This window comes from Manacus vitellinus, unplaced genomic scaffold (assembly GCF_001715985.3).
Source record: "Manacus vitellinus isolate BGI_N305 unplaced genomic scaffold, ASM171598v3 scaffold_77_pilon, whole genome shotgun sequence".
Classification (NCBI taxonomy): domain Eukaryota; kingdom Metazoa; phylum Chordata; class Aves; order Passeriformes; family Pipridae; genus Manacus; species Manacus vitellinus.
Genome location: NW_021940802.1, coordinates 951,092 through 957,697, shown reverse-complemented (window position 1 = coordinate 957,697; position 6,606 = coordinate 951,092).

The following is a 6,606-nucleotide window of genomic DNA, read 5'->3' as shown; positions in this document are numbered from 1 at the left end:
TTTTAAAATGAAACTGGATGTGGCATCAGTGCCATGGGCTGGGAACCACAGTGGTAGTGGATCAAGGGCTGGACTTGATGATCTCGGAGGTCCTTTCCAACCCAGCTGATTCTATGATTCTATGTTGTTCTATTGTCTGCCCAAGTGGGTAGCATTGCTAATTCCCCCTCTCCCATTCACAACTGATTCACCAATAAGATATATTTAATAATAAATACTGGCTTATTTTCTTCCACTTCATACTTTCTAAGCCTTCACTGTGCTCAGGGTGTTCTCTGCAACTCCAAACTTGACCACAAATTAGCTACCCTTCAGTGCTCCTCCCTCTCCTAAACTGAAATCTGCAAGTAACAGCTTGCTCTCAGGACACGAAGCTTCAGTTCATATCCTGAATATTTCTGGGATTACAAGTGAATTGTGAGACCTGACCAGTTTGGGGGGATTAATAGAGACAAGCTGATCGACTCGTCATAACACAAGGGACTTCACTGGGTAATTATTAGTTTTCTAGGTCATTCCTAAAACAAAAGCCTGTTCCTAGGTTTCACACTTTGTTACTTTGCTAAACTGCCCGAGATGCAAAGGCAAATATCCAGCAGCAATTATAAATATTGCAATAGCTATTTCAAAAGCTAAGGAGGACACTATTGGTCTTTTTTTTTCCTGTAGAGATTTTAGAGTTAACCACTGAGGAGGACAAAGTGCTCGGGATACACAGGAACCATCCTGAGTACTAAAATAAATTTGAGTAGCGTTTCTTCTTGTGGGAGTTAACCCACAGAAAAAATTTCCCCAGTGGACAAGTCACAGGAATGGCAAAGCCCTGCAAGGTTAGTTTTATTTAACCTGAGTCACAACCCCAAAGCAGGTAGAGACTCTAATCCAATGCCACAAAACATTGAGGTATCTGAATGTGGAAAGCCCACCTGAGCTGTGCTTAAAATTGGGGTCACTGCAGACATGAGAATCCTTAAAGATGCCTTTCTTTTCATGGCTTACTTTGAAATAGTTCAGATGTACAACAGTTAGGTGGTACAGCACGTCATAATTTCATTCTCCTTTTAGCCACTGCATTGTGTACAGCTCATATATAGCAAACATCAGAACAAGAAGGTCTTTAGATTGGCCCTAAAACAGCCATAAGAAACCCTGGTGAGCTGTTCCAAATTCCTTCTCTTGTTTTCTATTTAAGAAAAAACAAATTACTTTAGGAGTTAGAGCACTTTGGAATTGCTTAGATGTTTGGTAAAGGTGTGGTAATGACAATTCTTATACCAAACATACTTCAAAATAAGAACCTGAAAGTCTCAGGTACCCTGATAATATTTATTTGCAGGAGTTTGGTGAGTTCCTGGCAGAAAGCTACTGGAGGTAACATATCCATGCAAGAAATGAGCCGAGGAATTGAGACATTTGCCATGAAACCAAATTCTTAAGATGTCTAAGCATCAGGAGAAAGAGGCAGCTAAACTTCAGACATTTGATGGAATGTCTGGGCTGGATTTGGGAGCTTACAACAGCCACAAGGACTGCTCTTTGACCAGAACAGTTGGACATACTGATCTGGAGAGTGCTTGGCCCACTGCCAGGAGATATGAAGCAGGAATGGCTGGAGAATCCAAATAAGAGTGTGTCTGGCACACCATCTGCAAGGGAGGCGTAGCAGGGAATACATGTTCAGGATACCTCCTTACTCTGCCAGGAAGGAACAAGCCAGAGAGGAAGGGAAGATTTTTTTTTCCCCTCTCAAACATCTCCCTGTTTTTCGCTCCTCCCCACTGCACTCCAAGCCCTGCATGTCCCTCTGACTCACCTGCAGCTTCTGCAGACCATGCTGTGCCCTCCTGCTCTTCAGCACTGTTTTTTCCCTTGATCTTGTTCACCTGGAGAAGCCTCTCCTGTACATCTGCAGGAAGGGCCAGGTCAGCCCAAGGAGTTGGCATCTTCTCAGTGGAACTGCAGTAAAGGATCATGCTTATGCTTCTTGCTGCTGAAAATCACAGAATCATAGAATAGAATAATACAGTAGGTTAGGTTGGAAGGGACCTTAAAGTCCATCTAATCCAGCCCCCCTGCCATGGACAGGGACATCTTCAGCTACTAGGTCTTTCAAACAACCCTAAACTGCACCCACACCACCTCTGGTACCAGTCATCCAGGACTTTCCTCCTCACCATCAATGTTCCCTTTTAAATCATCTTTGCAAATTTGACTGATGAGCAATAAATGAGCTGCTGTTACTCTCTTTTGATGGAGTGAACACACATTTACTTGGATTTAAACCAAGCCTGTTTCATTTTAGGTAAATCATTTAGGCATATGTTTAAACTGAAGCAAGCCATGAGTCTGCACATCAGGGTGTACCAGTATAACCAAGTGGATCATTGCAATGCTATTTCTTTTTCTTCTTCTTTTTTTTTTTTCCCCATTTTCATTTTCTTTTTAAAGCATGAAAGAGTCACAGGTGCCAAAGGTCACCTGCAGGGGACTAATACAGCTTATGTAGGCACATAGAAATGCAGTAGGGACTGATTTTGCTTTTCTCTGGAGAAGTAAGAATTACTCCTACTTACTTCCACCAGTGTGAGAAAAGTGGGTCTTCCCACTGCTAGAACATCTCTGTGGCAATGCCAGTTTTCCCAGTATAAAGCAAGTTTCTGGGAAGTGCATCAGATCTGCTTTGGATTCAAGACAAGGCTCATGTGAAAAGTCCCTTTCAAAAGTTTCTCTTTCCTTCCAAGCAAACACACTTCTGTGGCACCTCCAGTCTGGGCCAGAATTTGATCTGTTTTGAAGGTCTTAATGCCACTCCGTAGGTGATGGATGAATTTAAAACAGGACATTTTTTTCCCCATCAGGGAAGCCAAGCTGTAAATGGCATCTCCTGCTGATGCAGTCCTGTCCCATGTCACTGCTCAGCAGCACATCAAGGCTGTTAGACTTTCTCTACTCCTTTTGCCCTTTCTAAACATTCCTCAGTGCCAACTTCCTACCTTAAATTAAGGAAAAATGTGGAAAAAAAAAAAGGCAAGAACCCAAAACCTAGCTGTGGCATTAATTTAGTTAATTTGAAAGCTAATCAGCTAAATACTTCACAGTAGTTCTCAGCTCACTGGTAATTTCCTCTGTTACAAAAATACAAGGACCCTACATGACAAGTCCATCAGGTTTAAATAAAGGAAAAGCAGAGGCCTGGAGAAGCTATGCAGGCTGGCAGCAAAGAAAAGTTACTGCAGCTTGGGAAGAGGTATTGGGGAACATTATTTCCACCTACACAGTTTGGGAATTCACAGATTTCACCAATATTTGCTAAAATTCCTGTATTATTTACTAATGATGTGAATTCCTATTAAATATCTGTTATTTATTCCTATTAAATATCTGTTATTTATTCCTATTAAAATTTTTAAAGAAGCAAAATGTATCACAGTGACCGGTGTCAGCAGCTGGTCACTGAGGCAGGGCTCAACTTTAGCACTTGGAAATATTACTGTGGGGGTTTAAGATTGTAACAGCAGGTTTCTATTTTATGCACCTGGTTAGAAATAAATAGACTTCATCCTTATTCTGTGATGCCTGTCCCTCTGTTCTGATCCTCAGATAACACTGCTAGAACTTATTAAAAACACCTGCTGTAAGAACCCAACCAAACCAAAGCAAAACTAACAAAAAAACCCACCAACCAACCCCCCCCCCAAAAAAAGGCAAAACCAAGAGACTAGAAAAACATCTGATGTGTAAAAAGAGAGAACTCTAACACGTTCTAACAATGGGCAGCATTTTCATTGTTATAAAATCCACAGTTAAAAGGTAATAAAACATAATAAAATGCCTCACTGCTCACTGCTCATTTCAATTTAACTGCCCCTTGTTAAATGCAGCCATTTAAGGAACTAGACCTTAATGGGGCACATTCAGCAGCTACTGCAGTTTTACATGTCTTCATATGATAATGGGGTGTCTATGACACATAAAAAAAGAAAACTTAGCAAAAATATAAACAAAAAATAGAATTAGACTTCTACTTTCTTCTTCTATCAGGAAAAACTCTAGACTGGCCAAAGCATGAGTTATATCTTTCATACCAGATCTAGAAAAAGATTTGGAGGGGAAGAAGCCAGAGAGAGCCTGATCCAAAGAACCACAACCCCCATCACCCTGTCAGGGAGAAAGCCACACTATTATACAGGTAACTTCAACATGTAGTACTAATATAAGTGTTAATGGTCCTGTGCTTGACTGGAATACTTGCAATTCTTGTCAGGGGTAATGAATGCAAATTATATGGTAATTACAGCGCATTACTGCAATCAGAAGGTCTGCTGACACAGTGCCACCATAAATGAAAACCCGGGTCATATATCATGCCAAGAACATAAGGAGCATGTTTCCATCCAAGCACAGCTTCCATATATCCCATATACATCCCACATCTGTCACTCTTGAAAAAGATGCTCCACATATGCACCATGTCACCAAAACTGGCCGTATTTTTAATGCCATTGTGCCTGTGGCTGTTGGGTTTTAAGAGTATAGCATTTATCAGTATTTCACCCATTTGTTTTGTTCTGACAACCTCTGTTTCTTTCCCATCTTCCCAAGCTCTTCTCTCTTCCTGTCTTCCCCTGCTCACTAAAGAGCAGTAATGTCACATTGTTCCTGAAGGCATTTTTATGGAGAGGAGACTAAACCTAACATTTTACTTGACCAGCTGATTATGTGCTGCTGTGTAACATCCTTAAAATGACAGTGTATTCTGAGAATAGAATCATAGAATCATTTAGGTTGGAAAAGACCCTCAATATTATCGAGTCCAACCATTCCCCTGGAACTGCCAAGCCCACCAACTTCCACATCTACACATCTTAAATCCCTGCAGGGACGGTGACTCCACCTCTGCCCTGGGCAGCCTGTGCCAGTGCTTGACAATATATTTCAGAGCAAAGAAATAAACATTAAGAAAAACTAAATAAACCAACTGGAATCATCAAGTTGAATGCGTATCTAGGAATATTTCAGGCTAATTTCTGCAAACAGTTCTGTATTTGAAGAACTTCAATAATCTTTTTGACATGGGTAAACTCCTGTCTGCATGATATCCAGGAGCCAACATGGCTGGGGAAGTGCTTTATTTTGCTCCTTAATTATTGCAATTTCAGGAAGAGGGGAGTTACTGTCTTCTAGTTCCACGTAATGAGATAAAAGCACATTAACTTGCAAGGTGTCACGACATTTCACTAAAAACTAAACCAGCCTAAAGGAAATTATGTAAGCCAGTGTAGCTTCCTCTGTTGCATCACACCCCCAAATGAGCTGTCACTGGAGGACTGGGGTTTTGTCACTGGGACACCAGCTCTTGTGCTCTTCACGACATGTCCTGCACATCCCACGTCCACACCTGTGCAGGGAAGGGGTTATTCTTCTTCAGAAGCACGAAAGAGCCCCTCTTATCAGAGAGGAAATTTATTTCTGAGGGTGGCTGGTAAGTACATTTTGTCCTTTGTGGAAAAGGTGAGTCATATCCTTGTCAGAAATACAAACTGCAGGTAAAGAAGCCCTGAACTGTATGCTTGGCATTTGTGTGAAAGTCTCCAGATAACAAAACTACATAATGATTATTTGAATGTTTGATATAGATAATTACTGTTTATATAGCTTGATATCTATATGGATAGCCATGTAACAGCTATGAAGTATAACCTCTTTCACACAGAAGCATATATTAATTTCTGGGAATGGTTCTGGATTCTGGGTGCTTTGTGTTTTGACAGAAGGAGGGGCTCTGGGGCACAGGCTGCCCTTACAGCCTCTCCTGTGGGCATCTGTGAGCAGCCTCCATTAACAGAGGGCTGGTTGGGAGGAGCCCAGCATCCCAGTGGAAGGTCCAGTCTCCCATACCTTGGCTCAGGTACTCCCAGCCTCTCTGGGGAACACCTCCCACTTTGCTGCTTCCCCACAATTGGGCAGAATCGCCCAGCTGTGATGACATCCCTGTTAAAGGCACCCTCAGGCAGCACTTTTAATTCCTTCCACCTTCACTGTGTAGAAACCTGCTGCCCCCACCACCCCAAACTGGCCCCTCAGATTGCCAAATCAGCCAATCTGCCTCCGTGCACAGAGCTGAGCTCTGACCACCAGCCAAGTGGCACCTTAGGCTGGGGACTCCCAGCTTGTTGGGCTTCAACAGCTCTTGCCAGCCAGCCTGTTCACCTAACAGGAAAGAGCATTATCCTGAGCCTGGCACACTTAATTCCTTTATCTTGTTCTGCACAGCTTCTTTCCAGCTGAGCAAAGCCAGGATATCCCCTAACTGCATTACTCACGGGCCTGTGGCTGTTATCCTGATGCTGCAGCACAAGCTGAACACAAAGAAAATACTGTGTGGCAGTGTAGGAAGGAGAGAGGAGAGTGGATTGCCCACCCAAAGCTTGGAAGATGAAGCAAAGACAGGAGGATTTTTACTTTTAGAGGACTCATACACGAAAAGACAACACAGAAAGAACTGTGTCCTGTCGATACCACCTAAAGAGTCTCTACTGTGCCTTTTGCAACCAGACTTGTCTATCTCAAATTGGCCTTTTTAGCCACCAGTGTGCTTGTAACAAA